The sequence below is a fragment of the Lepidothrix coronata genome, unplaced genomic scaffold (assembly GCF_001604755.1).
Source record: "Lepidothrix coronata isolate B3197 unplaced genomic scaffold, Lepidothrix_coronata-1.0 Scaffold124, whole genome shotgun sequence".
In the NCBI taxonomy this organism is placed as follows: Eukaryota; Metazoa; Chordata; class Aves; order Passeriformes; family Pipridae; genus Lepidothrix; species Lepidothrix coronata.
In genome coordinates, this window is record NW_016690304.1 from 624911 (window position 1) to 640703 (window position 15793).

Sequence of the window (15793 nt, forward strand, 5' to 3'; positions counted from 1 at the left end):
TCTAATCCATAGCAGATCCTATGGTATAAATTCCTTATAGTGATCTGAAAACTACTGTGGCCTGAATAACAGCTATGAAGGTAGGCATAAAATATCAATGGTTTTCAACTTGTGGGATACATGTTTTTATAGCTGAACCACAGAGAGGAAAAAAGAAATCCCTGGATATTCATACTTGATGCAAACCTCCAGCACAAACGAAAACAAACACAAACATATGTGCACATATGTGTGTGTAAACAGGAGGAGTATGTACATGTGATTACACCAACAGAACATGGCAGCTAATTAACACCAAATCCCAGACTAGCTTCAGGTGGGAAAATATACCTGGGCTAAGCAGCTTGTGGTGTGGTGGTAATAACTCCCTATGTCATGATGACTTTAGGTCACTGCCTATTCCACCATAAACTGACTAATTAACTCAGCTCTTGAGATGGCTTCAGATCTGAATTTCAGCTTTTATGTTCTGCCTAATGAACACTGTCATTCAAAGGAAAACTAGGACATTTCTTCATGACAAGCCTGGTCACAGCGAGCACAAATACCTTCAGTGAATACACAGGCAGTGTCATTACACAAGGGGTTTTTTTAATGCTAAATACAAGCTAATACTTGTCTGGTGGGAAAAAAAATGTTTAAGCATCCTTCCCTTTAAAAGCAAGAATATTATACCAAGGTAGCAGAAGCAACAATTGCTCTTGATAATTTAGATATCATACAGGAGACTGTAAGACTTCAGAGCTAATGGCCTCGAATCTCTTTTCATGCAGTGTGACATGCTCAATCCATTATTTAAACACCACATCTGCTTAAATAAAAGCAAGATTTTGAATATTTCCCCCCTGCTACTGATTATTTCGCACAGGCAAAGCAGCACATCGTCAAACCAACGTCAATTCACGTGTGTATTTCTTCAACTCAGAAAGACTTATTTTCCTGAACAACTCGAGAACCACCCGTGGACTTCAAAAAAAAAAAAAAAAGGAAAAATGGAAAGAATGAGTTATTGTGAGGCAGTCAAAAACTGATCATTTCAGACTAGGTAACAGTTGATCATTTTGAGCTGTCTCAAAGAGAAAACAATCCTTGAAGTGTCTGAAAGATGAAATACTTATCAGGTTTTGTAACACCACTTTATCTGGTAATACCTGACTTGTTCTGTGTGACACAGCAAGTTTCCTAAAGGAAAGGTTAAAACAGCTATTCTGCATAGGGAAGGCTCCAGGGAGACTCCAGAGCCCCTTGCAGTGCCTAAAGGGGCTCCAAGAGACCCGGAGAGGGACTTGGGACAAGGGATGGAGGGACAGGACAAGGGAGAATAGCTTCCCACTCACCGAGGGGAAATTCAGGTTGGATATTGGGAAGAAATTCTTCCCTGTGAGGGTGGGGAGGCCCTGGCACAAGGTGCCCAGAGAAGCTGTGGCTGCCCCATCCCTGAAGTGTCCAAGGCCAGGTTGGACGGGGCTTGGAGCAACCTGGGCTAGTGGAAGGTGCCCCTGCCCATGGCAGGGGGATGGAACAGGATGGGTTTTAAGGACCCTTCTAACCCAAACCACTCTGTGATTCTACGAAAAGAAAAAACTATCAAAAAATATTCCCATCCCCTAAAGTGAGTTCACTAAATGTCCTCTTTCTAAATGAAGCACATGAGATGCCATGTACATCTGACAGCACTTTGCTGACCCTGTGACTTCGGGTTGAGCAGCACTGGACACCTGCTCCCTCACCTCCCCTTCTCTTCTCTGAACCACATTTTTATTACCTTCTTGTATTGTCCAAGACAGCTATAACTGGAGTCTACTAAATAAATTTGCTTGAGAAATTTATATGAGATTTGAAAGTTTAATGCAACTGCCAAAGATTTTGGAGTGCTGGGAGAATTAATCTCACTACTCATTACATTTATTGATTCCAATCAAGCTTCCGGACATCAGCACAGGTGCCACTGCTAAGAAATAAGAAGTTTCCAGGAAATCTGTACGTAAACCTGAAGTGACTGCCAGCTTTGGGAAAGGAAAAAATCCTCAGAAAGAGGTGTGTAATCTAAATGCCAGTAAAGGCAGTACTAATAGGCCATCATTCACCACCTGGGAAGCTTTCTCCAATACTGGTTTTGTAGCCAACTCAAGTTGAAACCACATTCCTTGAGCCTGTAACAGGGCCAGTATTTATAACAGCCTTTTCTCTTTAAATAGTTTTTGAATTAGGGATAAAAGGTGCTTCCACAGCCAAAGGCTGGGGGTTGTTATTTTCTTTTTTTTAATCACAAACTGAAAGTAGTTGAAGGTAGAAGCTGAACAACCTCTCCAGCTGGTACATCTGCATCAAATACAAGTGGAGGCTTTTCTTTTGAGAATGGAAGAAAACAGTGATTGTGAGTTTTGGAAATAATTTACTACATTTGCTACAGTAAATCTGAGATAAGAAAAGTATTTGTGAACGTATGAAAAATAATGATGCAATTTTATGCAAAATAATCATAGAAGTATCCACTTCCCACTGAGGACAACCCCATTGTTGTCAGACTCTGGCTCAGCTGTGGAAAGAGCTACTTCTTGGGACTCCAATTTTATGGAACTGTTTGTGAGGACAAAATCAGTCTGAGCACACAGGTGGGGTCTGTCCCACACTAAACCAGTTGTTACAGATCAATGAAGTAACAGGAAATTTTTGCCCCCAGAGCTTACAACTGCAGTCAGGAGGAGAGTGAGAGAAGGTAAGGGAGAGTGAGTGAGAGAGGTTTGCAGTGCCCAGGAACACAACAGTGGTGTGAGATCAATCCAGCAGAAACCACCACTGCTCAAATGCATTTCATTAAATCAGGATTTCCATATTTCTGCCATCACCACAATTACACCCTCTATTAGCAAAGTCACACTGGGAATACCAGGGCAGGAAGGCCCTAGAGTTGGGAGAAAGATTTTCCAGCAGCAGCTTAGAATCTCAGAATCACATTAAGGTTGGAAAAGACCTTTAATATCAGCAAGTCCAACCACCAACCCAGCACCAGCGTGTTCACCCACATCCCCAAGTGCTGCAAACACACGTGTTTTGAAAACCTCCAGGGATGGTGACTCCAACCACTCCCCTGGGGCAGCCCCTTCCAGTGCTTTACAGCTCTTTCTGTGAATTCTTTTTTTCCTAATATCCAATCTGAACTTCCCCTGGCGCAACTTGAGGCCCATTTCTCTCGTCCTGCCACTTGCTGCTCGGGAGAAGAGTCCAACCTCCACCTCACTATGACTACCCACGCCTCACTTAAGGCTCCCACAAAGATTGTAGCTTGAAACCTGTGAACGGCCACATAAACGTGCACGTAAGGAACAGGGATTCCACGGGGCAGAGCTTTACCCAAGCAAGTTCTCAGGTGGGTGAAAACACGATTATTTCATTTCATTTCATACAGTTCCTACTACAGTCCTTCCCTAGGACTGAAGTGTTAACCACAGCTGATGCTAATGCAACAACACAATCCACCCAGCAGTTCAAGAGTCTGGTTGAGCACAGCACAAGAACCATTTTATTTACATGACTGAAAACTAATTTTAACATGATTGCTTTTCACTTTTTTTTTTTTTTTTTTTTTTGGTGTGTGGCACAAACTGCATAAAGCTACAATGGAAAACACCTGGGAAAAGAATTATTCTAAGAGTTTGCTGCAACTCTCAATTTCTGAAGTATCATTTTTACTCACCGTGGTGTGCTAATAAACAAGAGCAGTACCAACAACAAGCCCTGCCTGAAAGATCTTTCTGGAACACCTGTGATGCAACAATTGCTTGAAATGGTTGGGATGGCTCATATTTTAGAGTGGGTCAACATTTACTCCTTAACAGAATAAATACTTTTAAACTTTCCTATTTCTGAACTTTGTGCTTCAAACTTAAAAGAGAAAAAAACCTGCAACGCTAAACAGCAAAACTTCAATAACTTGTCAGGATTCCTTAATGTTTATCATTTTGCACAAATACAGCCTTGATATAGTTTAATCCTAGCTATTCTTTGCAAAATTAAGTTAAATGTAAACAATAAATAACAATTAGCCCATTCAGTCTGAATTTTCTGGTTTTCTGTGTCTTCATTTGACTTCACACTGAGTGTTATTTTGAGACATGCTGCTAAAAGAGTGACATAAAAAGGGGCCTAAACTTTCTGACTAGGTTGATTGTAACCCTGTTACTTCCACAAAAAATGCAGAATTTTACTGCCTGGATAATGCCTAACCTAGCATATTAACCTATCAGGCAAGGGGATCAACTTGTGGAATTTTATGTACAGGCTTTCATTAGTTTGTGGCTGAGAAGGCGTCGCTGCCACAAATCAGAGTTTACTCCTAATAGATTGTTTGACTCCTCTTTGCAATTGGAAGTACAAGTACAGCCATAAAAACCTGCACAGCCACTTCCTTCTCTATGAGCTCAACCTCACAGGCTCGTGGGACACACCTTAGCAGAGGGAGTGTCAATTAAGAGTGTGCTGAAAGATAACTCATAATATTAAGAAAAACCAAAACAAACACACAAACAAAAAAAAAAAACCCAAACAAAAAACCAACAACAGCAACAACAAACCCAAAACCTAAATAAACAACCAAACCAAACAAACAAAACAACCCCAACCAAACCATCTTTGTGTTGCCATTTGTACATATTTATAGATGCCACCGAGAAAACACCAGCATGAAAGTTAATTAACCAGGTTGACTGACAAAGGAAACAGATGTGAGTATAGTAATCTTCTGCACTGGAATTAATTTCATCAAGTTTTAGGTGATGCCACAAATAAAGGTCAGGTTGTACTACTGAGATGATCAAGAACACAAACTGTAAATCTATTGCAACATTTAATAACACACATTTCCCACAGGGCAGGAACCCTTTCAGGCAACCATGTGATGAGCAAATACTTAAATGTCACACTTTGAAAATTACTTAACCGGTGCCTTCCACAGCACATACTTCCCCTTCAAAACAGAACAAGAGGAGCAGTTTCTGAAGCACATAAGACATTTCACACTGTCTTCCTAATTGCCTCTAATTGTCAGTTATGATTTTGCACACCACAGTTTAAACCCTATCAAGGATGCTTTCCATCAGCTGCAAACAGATAAGAAAAGGCCGCAAGGGAACATGACTTTCACGTGCCTGGACATCCCCTGCAAACCATAGTTAAGAATGTTTTATCTACTCCCATGGTGGTATTTCCTGAATTCCATATAATTTGGATTTTAAAGCATCAAGTAATGTGATAACCAAGCTCATCTTCAAATTACTTTTCCAATACTTCATTCTTACTCTCCTGTTTCTGTTCTGTATTTATCTGATTTCAGCCTCCTGCCAAGGATCTGCTGCTTTCTGCCATTCCAGTCTGCCTCCAGTTTTCAAGCATTTCCTTCCATCTCTTCACCTCACCTGTTCTCTTCCCTTAGCTGCCCATTAAGAGTCACCTCCTTGGAAATTTTTGTTCCAAGGACATTTGATCACCAGAACTGAGCTAAAATTAAATATTAAGTCAACTTACCAAACTAAAGCAAATTAGCATGTGTGATTCTTCAGGCATCTTTAATAAAGATACAGATTAAAGACAAATCATGGGGTTGGACAGCAGGAGGAATTTCTTGCTGGAAAAAGGGTGGTCAGGCCTTGGCAGGGGCTGCCCAGGGAGGTTTGGAGTGCCCATCCCTGGAGGTGTCCCAGGAAGGCCTGGCCGTGGCACTCAGTGCTCTGGGCTGGGGGACAAGGTGGGCATCGGGCACAGGGGGGGACTCAATGATCTTTCCCAACACAAATGATTCGAGGGTTCTGCCATTGTTTTCTTTACTATTAAAGAATTGTGTTCCCTGAATCCAACAGATCAACCCAAAATGAAATAAAAGACCCTCACCTTTCCATCCTGGGCGTAGGCAGCTCCCGACAAACACCCCAGCTGAATGTACTGTATCCCTTGTTCTTCTCTGAGCAACCTTCTTCTCCAGCCCCCTCAGTCTTGCTTGCTGCTGGACCTTATTCTACGTCTGTGCAGAACCACCAGAGGCATTATCCATGGAGCAGATCCCTTCTACTCCCTCTCCACATTGCTCAGCACGTCACTTGTAGTGCTGCAGTCGGTGAGAAGCCCATGCTCTGTGAAAGACAAAGTCACAAAGAGAGAGAAGGCAATGTCAGCAGAGACAGCAAGACCCGGATCAGACAGCAGTTGGCTGAGTTGGGTGCAGAGCAGGTGCTCAGCACAGGACTGGGCAGCCTGAATGATTCCAAGGGAAGTGCCTTCCAAAACCACTCTTAAGACCAAATAAACAACTTGAAGCCCATTCTCCCCCAACCAAACCTCATTTAAAACTGGTTAGTCACAAAGCAATTACTGCCTGTTACAAAAATCACACAATGGCTTGGGTTGGAAGGGACCTTAAAGATCCTCTTATCCCAACCCTCCCTTGCAATATTGCAGTATTTTCTAGAAAAAGAGTTCTGCTCATGCACCATTGCTCTTCAGATGGGGAAAAAAAAAAACCCCTTAACCTCTTAGTACTTTTCATTAACTACAGTTTAAACCCCTATGTATCTTCAGCAAACCCCAAATGGTCTTAAACAGAGGTCCAACAGCATTTACCAGACCACAGAAAATATAACAGGAATGTTTCTTGTGTATTCTCATCAGAACAAAATAACACTTCAAATAAAAATCATTTTATGAAGTCATTTCAAAAATACGAAAGAAAATATAAAGTGCAAGGCTTGTTCTGTTTAATTTTTTTTTAAATGAAAATGGTAATAAAATACAAAAATTGTGAGTTAAAATTTCTTTAAAACATCAGGATAACTTGCAACTTGAAATAGTAATAATTTCATCCAGGAAAAACAAAGTGAAACACACTAGAATGAATTTTTAATATCCAATTAATGGACAGATGATGACTTGCACAGAGCCACAGTGCCAGCCTGGGGAGCTGCAGTGGGCACAGAAGCCTCGAGCTGAGCAGCAGAGCTGGAGCTGCTGCACCATCAAATGCAGAAGCACAGGATGATCTGAGCCAGTGGGTTTTGTCTTCCAATAACTTTTTCTTAGTAAAAAAAAAAAAAAAAACCCAATCAATTTGCAACACTTTTCGTAGATAAAGCAGACAAAGTCTTGGTCCAGATGGCAAGAAAAAGAAATCTATGCAATGCTAGGGCTGAAAACCTCAGGAACACAACCTAGGCAATAAGTTTTGCTGGTAAGGAAGCAAGGCAGAATAGCAGAGTTCCTTTAACCATGCTTGAAACAAATACCAGTTTCCAAATCACTTCAGATGCACATATATGCTAAACCTGCTATAAACATTCCATAGATATTCAGGAATAAGTTCTTTAGTTCTTTGGCATAGGGATGAGTAAAGATGCTTGTGTAAGGAGTTGGTGCTGAAGAATAATAACCTCTTTTTGTTCGATGTAGAGGAAATTAGAGGCACTTCAAATAACATAAAATATCCCTCAGCCATGGGTCATATGCTTAAAATTAGAAAAATCACGAAGTTCAACAACACTTCACGAGAAAACTGACCCTGCTCCAAAGTATGAAATGTTTTCTTCCTGTTTTTCAGCACTATGAAACAGAACTTTTCTAAAGCTTCTTAAACAAAGTTACCTACAAAAAGATAGGGGAAAAGGACATTTAAGAAGGGAGGGCTCACAGTCAAAGTGCTGGAAACATCAGCACTATAGCTACTGGTGCAATCTTAATTCACCTCTGCTGTGCATATTTATCATGAAACCAGCTGGAACCACACTCCTCTGCTCCAGGAGGCTCCTGCCTTGGGCCCAGCACCAAAGGGGGAAGAATAAAGTAAATGGTATATCCGGGAATTCCGAGTGTTTGAATTCCTAACTTAAAAAATTTCTTTGTACAAGACGTGCACATACACACACAGACATGTGTCACCCCAGTGTCAAACGTTTCAGAGCTTAAAGATTCCTCCCCCTCCCCAAAAAAGGCTCACCCTCCAAGACTTGCTTTCTATCAAAAATATTCACCACTCCCCTCTTCTGGTTATCAGTGCTGTGAAAAAGAAAAACCACCACGAATTTCACAAAGCTGTTCTCCAGACAAGTGACATTTAGCCCACTGTTCCTCCACGTTCCTGGCAATCTTCCCCTGCTCAAGTGTGCTAACATTAATAAAGAATTCTAAGGTGAGCAAGAACTCTTAGGAATATGTCAAGGACTGGGGGAGAAAAGCACCATTGGAGAGGAAAATCCATTAGAAAAATGAAAAACAAGATCAAGCCAACTATGAATCTCATATTGCAGGACTACCAAGCTGCCTTATTAAATTGCCAGTAAGAAGAAAAATAAACAAAAAGGATGGAATTAGGAGAAGCAGAAACCCACTCAGTGTTGAAGTATCTGAAAGTTTGCCTCAATTCTAATAACGTACGTGAAAAAAATGAGAAGTTGAATTACTTTTTCCAGGCGTTTTATTAAAATACATTTTATTGGAATACACACAAACATACTCCTCCTCTGTTTTCCAGAGAAGTAGGCGAGTATGTACATGTGTGTGAGGGAAGAAAGATAGGCTCTAACACTAAGGCATTTGTTCCAAGAATTTCCCTTGTTCCCTGTTTTCACCTGCCACACTTCCCTGTTTGATCCATCTTTTCCTCTCTATCAGTAGGTTCAAAGGTTTGGGCCAGTAAAGTCCCTGAATACTCACCCTAGAGCAAGAAATTTGGTCAGGAGATAAAAGAGCAGAGAAGTCTACAAAGTGCAAAAGTTCAGCAATCTCAGATAATCAACTAAGTGCAGAGATCTGATCTTAAATAAACCATCAAATATTGCTAATGATTCAAAATCACAGTATAATCTGTCAGATCCTCTCAAATTTCCATCAAATACATTTCCAGGACATGAAGGGCTTCAGTTAATTAATAAAGATTCCTGAAATCATGTAAAACATCAGAAAAAAACAGAGGTAGGGTCATTTGTCTTAAAAAGGGGAATAAAAAATTAACAAAATCACAGCACTCAAGGGGAAAAAATTAAATTAATCATATTAACATAAAACACTCTAAACTTTGCAGTCTGGGGTTCCCAAGTGGGAAATAAATGGGTTCAGGTATATTTGGACCCCAGTAAATATAGCATAGAATGTTTCATGACATGACTATTCATTAACATTTCATGTATTTATTATTTTTTAACTAGTGCTTACAGTACAAAACTACTACATACATTAAAAATTGACTGAAACCAAATGAAAACTAGAATTTAAGGATGGTAGTTGCCAAGGTTCAAATAGCAGGGATCACAAAAACTGGCTAAAAGTATACAAAATAAACCAGTCCAAACAGCAGAAGTTATTTTTCTTATACAAAGTCAACCACATTAATGAGGATGTTTCCTATGGGAAAACATACTATAATTTGAGTAATTTTTAAGTAAAAGGTTAATGGATATAAATTACGAAAAACAACCCTTTACTGGAGAGACAAATCATCTCATTAAGCCTGGTGACATTCCTGGCTTCAGTTACAACAGAACTGCACCCTTCAGTACTTCAGTAACCTTTAACTGATTTATTTTCTCAGTCATTATCAACTGTAAGGAGGAGTGAAAGTTTCCCAGTGCCAAAGAATGAACCTCACCTGGGGAGAAACCTAGGGATGTCTGAAAATCAGGGAAACAGACCTTTCTGGAGGGATTTCCTGAGCCCAGAACAAACCATTGTTGTCCTGCTCCGAAAGACAATGTGAACACGAACACAAACAAGCCTGGTGATGGCATCCAAACCCAGGTAAAGAGTGGCAGCTACATGGGGAGAAACCCTTTCCAGGAGCAGTTTTCTCACTCAGTTCTTACATCTCCTATTTGTTCTCCTCCCCAGGTCTCTGTTCTGGCAAGGAATCTCTCTCCCAGAGTGCTGCCCTCATCTCATTACTAAGGCATCCGCTTCAAGCCAAGTCTTTTTTCATCCTAATGTAAAAATCTTCACTAACAGAAAAGTGCCAGATGATCTATTTTTCTTTAGAGGTGAGCCAAATCTGCATACTCGATTTCTTATTTAACTGGACCCATTTATAACAACTACAGACTCCAGTTTCTCCCTACCATGATAGAGGCTTCCTTCTTAATACTGCACCACAGCCAGTCAACTCCCAAAAAAACCAGAAAAAAATGAATATATCTATGTGATTAATGCTTGACTCACAGTACCAGTCAGTGAAACTTCAGCAATGCATTTTAATTTTTTTCACAACTAAATATAGCAGTAGCTATATTTTCAGTCACTGTAGCTAAAATAATTAGCTAGAATTAGGGTATTTTTAACTAATCTAGTTAATAATTGCCAAAATGGAGATGATGTCGAGCTGGGGGTTGCAGAAAGAGAGCAGGCAGCAGCAGCAGCTGACACCAGACAGATCCATTACATTATTTCTCCCATTTTAACTCCAGACTAGACCCAAGTTTTCCAACTACAGCTATGATCTACACTGGAAGCAGAATCCTGTTCACAGGACTGTTACACACAGGAACTGTCTTCCTAGCTTCCAGCCTTCTAAAAAGAAATCTTGCTGGCAAAAAGCTCATCAGCAAAATTCTGAAATTCCTCAAAGAACATCATATATTATGGAACTGTGTATGTGAGGTAACGGTTCAGTTCTGGCCCTAGCAGAAATGTGAACTGAAACTGCACATCCTGAAACACAACACCAGTAGTAAAAAAAACAAACTAAGAAGAAAAAGGAAATATCGCAGTGGGTATCAGCAAGGCATTGGCAAAGCTCTCAGCATCAGCCTGACCCTCTGGGTTGAAATCCAGGATGCACATCACAGGGAGGTGGCCACTGCTGTCCACCTCCTGCTGTCAGTCTCTTCCAGTGCCACTAAAACAACTAGAAAAAGCTTCTGAATTGATATATAAGATCTGTAGCAGGACTAAAAACATCTTGTGTTTTTATGTTGTCTTGAAGCACATATTGAACCAGACCATGAGAATCCCAGCAGCTGATGTACTTAAAAGTCCTAAAGCAATGAAGAAAGCTTTCCACAGCCGTCTTCTCCCAGGCCTTGCAGAGCTGTTGCTTTGACTGTGATAGGGGACATCAAAGAAAACATAAATGCCTGTGTCTGGTTAAAGGGATCTGTCACAGACATGTCCTGCAGAGAATCCCAGAACGGTTTTGGCTGGAAGGAACCTTAAAGCTCATCCAGTTCCACTCCCTGCCATGGGAAGGGACACCTTCCACCAGCCCAGGTTGCTCCAAGCCCCGTCCAACCCGGCCTTGGACACTTCCAGGGATCCAGGGGCAGCCACAGCTTCTCTGGGCAACCTGTGCCAGGGCCTCCCCACCCTCACAGGGAAGAGCAAATAATGCCACTATTATTTATTCCATAACCTTATGAAGATCTTAATGGTATTTAAGTGTATTAATGGCAATGGTTTTGCTCTAGACTCATAGGGCGAAATTTAAAAGTAACCAACTCCAGGCAGCCTATTCAGTTATTTTAGGCAGGGGCAAAGGCTTTTCAGGTGTAACTGGTTTTCAATTCATTCTACATCTGAACATATGCTGGTATTTTAATCAAAATCCATTGTACAGCGTCTGTTTTACACTCCAAAATTTCAGGCATTTACTTGAAGAATACTGAAATGAATTAGAGGCTGAGCTTTAACAAACTGATGAGAGAGGCTGAGTCATAAACTCATTTGATGGAGAAATCAAGAGCTGTGAAGCCACACACGCTTCTGAAGTGGCAGAACCAGCTCACTTCTCCTCTTGCCCCTCAGCAGAACCAAGAACCTACATCAGACATCCCAACCACCTTCTGTTCTACAAAGTACAATAAATCAGCGTTTCCAGAGAGGACACTCAGAGTCATGGGATGGCTCATGTACAGAAATGTAGATACTCCTGATTTGTTACACACCCAAACACCTGAAAAGACAAGGGAAAACTAAGTCTTCAAGAACAGCATGAAATGCACCACAAGCATATTCAGTATTTCCTCTGTTAAATGTATTGCCTGACAGATTATATGTTCCACACAGAACACAAAACACCAAAGCTATGTCAGCTAAAGTCTCCAACAGAAACCTCAAAGTTGGACTCCACAATTTTTGTTTCATTCTATTTGAACTTTTAGCATCGTTGGTATGTTTTCTCTTTCTAAATCAATTCAAAAAAATAATTTAACGTGGAGCCGGAATTTGGTAAAAATAAATTTAAAAATGACATTTCGAAACAAAACCAAAACTGAAAATATTTAACCTCTTGCAAGCTCACATAAAGCTGTCTATCACACCTTTTGATACTGGAACTTTTCATCCAAGTTGCAATGAATCAAAATAAGTATTGGAATCTCGTGAAGGTACACAACCATTCCCATGCCCCTCATTTTAAGCCAAGTTTGGTAGTTTTAAGTTTAGTAGTTAACTGTCTTCACTGCTAACAAGTGAACAAAATATTAAAGATTAAGAAGTCTCTTCCTATGGCTATGGTGTTTAGTCAGCTTACAAATACTTTATAAAGTCAACTATGAACAAAGAAACAGTTTCTATCTAACATGATATTTAACTTGAATTTTACTGAAAGCAATAATCAAAACTAAGATTATGGAAATCCCCATTAATTGTGGGTGGAGAACTAGAGTTTCTCAATACTTCTGACTGCAGCAGCAATTAATATATTCTATATTGAGTCTATTCATCAGGCTGAGAGAATCTAAAAATATCCCAGTGCTAAGAATGATGATTTCTCTGTCTGCTGCACAGACAGCTTTTCTGCTCCCTCTCTTCAGGGAATCCTCTGCCTGGTGCCTCCACATTTCATATTCAGAAAGAGATTTCAAATAATTTTCTGGCATTTCTCCAGCATTAACTCTGACACAGTCAATTCAGCAGAGAAATGCCAGATTTCATATAGCTTCTGAGGGGGTGGGATTGACAGTACTTTGCTAAGGCCCCTCCCTCTCCCTGTTTTTATTGCAAATAATTTTTTTACATATTTTCCTAACAAAATTTGATTTCATCAACATATCCAGTGGGCTTACAATACAGGCATTGTTGCTGGAAATGTCAGTACTTCAAATGTGATTCCTGATGTAACTCTCATAGGATATTGAGAAATAGCCAAGTAAATTTATTCTTTCTATCTAAATGTCAGTTTAAGTATAAAAAACCCCTAAATATCATGAATAGAAGAAGTATGTGCACTGTATATCTAATGTGACGATCTGGATAAGAAACCAAATTAAATCTGTTTCATATGAGAATACTGTACCCTACAGTGGAGGATGTCAACGGGCCCTCTATAAAAGCAAATGTATATTACAGACATAAGTAACTTTACAAGGCCTGTTTTATTGTAATCATAAAACCTAAAAAACATGATGGAATCAAAGGCATATTAGAGTTTAAAATACCATAAACCAGAAGCTATTATATCCCTATCATACAGGATTATTTAAAAGAAGACATAATCACTAAATCAAAATTTATCTTACATCAATAACAGGAAAAATGTGTTCGCATGAGCCACGTGGTTTTCATCAACTCCCCATCTGAGTCCCTCCACAAAGTCAACAATGTCTCTCTTCAGAAAAAGTATGGAGAAAAGTTGGGATCTTCACATGGATAAATAACTGGTTGTGAAGATGGGAAGCTGACGGTAGGATTGAACAGTGGGAGTTGTCCCAGAGCAGTCAGCTCAGCTGGGAGCTGTCCTGTCCAACAAAGCCACGATCAGTCTGGGAAAACAGTCACTAGGAAGGTGACATTCTGTGGATGAGAGGAAGGAAGTTAAGACAGCAGAGACAAGGACCACCTGTGAAGGTCTGCAGATGGACTCTCCATGTCTCAGCGACTGAGCAATCACAGTGATGGATGGAAGGCAACGGGAAGAAATGTCGAGTGATGTACCCAGGGGGAAAACATCCTGGCTTTACACACAAAATGATGGACACCTGCTGAATATTGATGTGCAGGAACCATAATGTGGGGCTGCAACTATCAGTGCTACGAGAAAATTGGCTCAGGCTCCTTGACAGTCAATTAAAAAGTAAAATAAAGAATAAAAATAACAGAAAAAAAAAATCTTCTGTTTCTGTATAAATCCACAGTGCGAACTTGTATGTAATTCTGATTCCCCCACCTCAAAAAGTGAATCGAAGGGTTCAAAAGTGGTAAAGAAAGCTGAGACCTTTCAGTCAGGAGAGGGAGATGACTCAGCAGAGGGATGGCAGAGACTCAGCAAACACTTAGCAAACCCAGAGCAAGATGCAAAGGGCGACAGCCCAACCTGGTGCTCGCTGTTCCCCTCAGGATCAGAGCATCCCACACCAATTCCAAACAAACAAAAGGCAGTGGAATTTCCTAGGTGGCCTGCAATTAGGCAGAGGAACTTTGCTCCCAGACACCATGCATTTACATGGGCCTAAGAGGAGGCTCAGAATTTATACGGGAGAAAGACCCCATGACTGTACCTCTGGCTTCCCAGCTCCCTGAGTGTGCAGAGCCTGAGAGAGTTTGCTAAGGAAATTTTATTGCACACTTGATCTAAACTCATATTGCCATACAGGTATCTGACTTTCAAGAGAAGAGCCCTAAAAATGATGGAAAAGCATGAAAATCAAGTAGAGAAGAGAAGAAGAACCCTTCATCTTGAGCTTAAAACGGCTCAGCAGCATTTGACGGGAGATGTGAGGATACGAACACTGGGAACGTAAGAAGGGAGAAAAAAGCAAAGATCACACCCAGCCTTGCAGTTTTTTTTGCTCAGGCCCATCACTGGAGGGAACACTAACTGAGCACTGCTCTGTGACTGCACTGGGGAATCCACTCAGACACACTTTGGACCCAGCAGTGCCCCCACACTGGTGCTGTGCAAGTCCTACAAACCCAGACCCTCCTCTTTAATCTCTGCCCACCACTATGCTTAGTTTCTGCTCCCAAAACACCCCCCAACCCTACTGCAGCCTTCACCCAAATGCACTGTACTCTCCTTTTGGACTGGCATATCCCCTCACCCCTTTTGTCAATGAAGACAATGCCCTGATCACATCCCTGGGCACACAGGAATCCCTGGGCCAGAGCATCTGCACCCCAGTCAGCACTAAAAGGTTGGTAAATACACAGGCACATGAAAAAGAATAAATACTGAGTCCATATGAAACAGAGACAGATTGTCTGGGGATGTAGGTTCTTCCCTTTCAGGATTCCTGGTTCTCACAGCTCTGCATCTAAATTCCAGGCTCGACCCAGACTAGAGGTTTAATTTGCTGAAGGTTACACAGATAGCTTTGGCAGAGATCTGAATCAGACTCCAGTCCTGTGTAGGATTTTAATTGCAAAGTATCTTCTCCACAAACAGATTTATTTTTCTTGGTTCTATTCTACTATAAATAATAAACCTTCCTCTGTAATGCATGAAAGCTCACTATGTGCTCCAGTAAAACCATTCATAATTATTAAGTTATCTGATTATGTTTGCCCTTTCGTGCATTTGAGCACCTCAGAGTCACAGAAGGTATTAAAGCATTTACAAACCAGGTAAATAATTTATTTTCACTTTTGAACAGAGCTCACTCTGGTCATTTGCCCTTTCATATTGCATATTATTATATGCAATCAATCACCTGAACTACATGTGGTTGCCATCTCCTATACCAATGTCTGAATGGCCAACAACATCAGCTGTAAGCAGGATTTCTATTTAACACCAAATATTCTTGTTTGGACATGAATACCCTGTATCTGTGTGAATAGAGATCCCCACAGAATGAAAATCTGTTCTCTGAATACTTGATAAAACAAA

At 40.6% G+C, this 15793-nt stretch overlaps 1 protein-coding gene across 9 annotated transcripts in view; it reads right to left on the reverse strand.

Moving 5' to 3' along the window:
- PCDH15 (protocadherin related 15) overlaps positions 1 to 15793 on the reverse strand; it is a 688108-nt gene that overhangs the window by 569188 nt on the left and 103127 nt on the right. For 8 of the 9 annotated variants that reach the window (XR_001876630.1, XM_017826139.1, XM_017826138.1 and 5 more), the window contains 2 exons: positions 7543 to 7626; positions 5887 to 6125 (listed from right to left, as the gene is read on the reverse strand). The gene's annotated coding sequence lies outside the window, so the exon portion shown is untranslated. The remainder of the gene's footprint in view (positions 1 to 5886; positions 6126 to 7542; positions 7627 to 15793) is intronic. The other variant, XM_017826140.1, reaches the window with a different exon arrangement.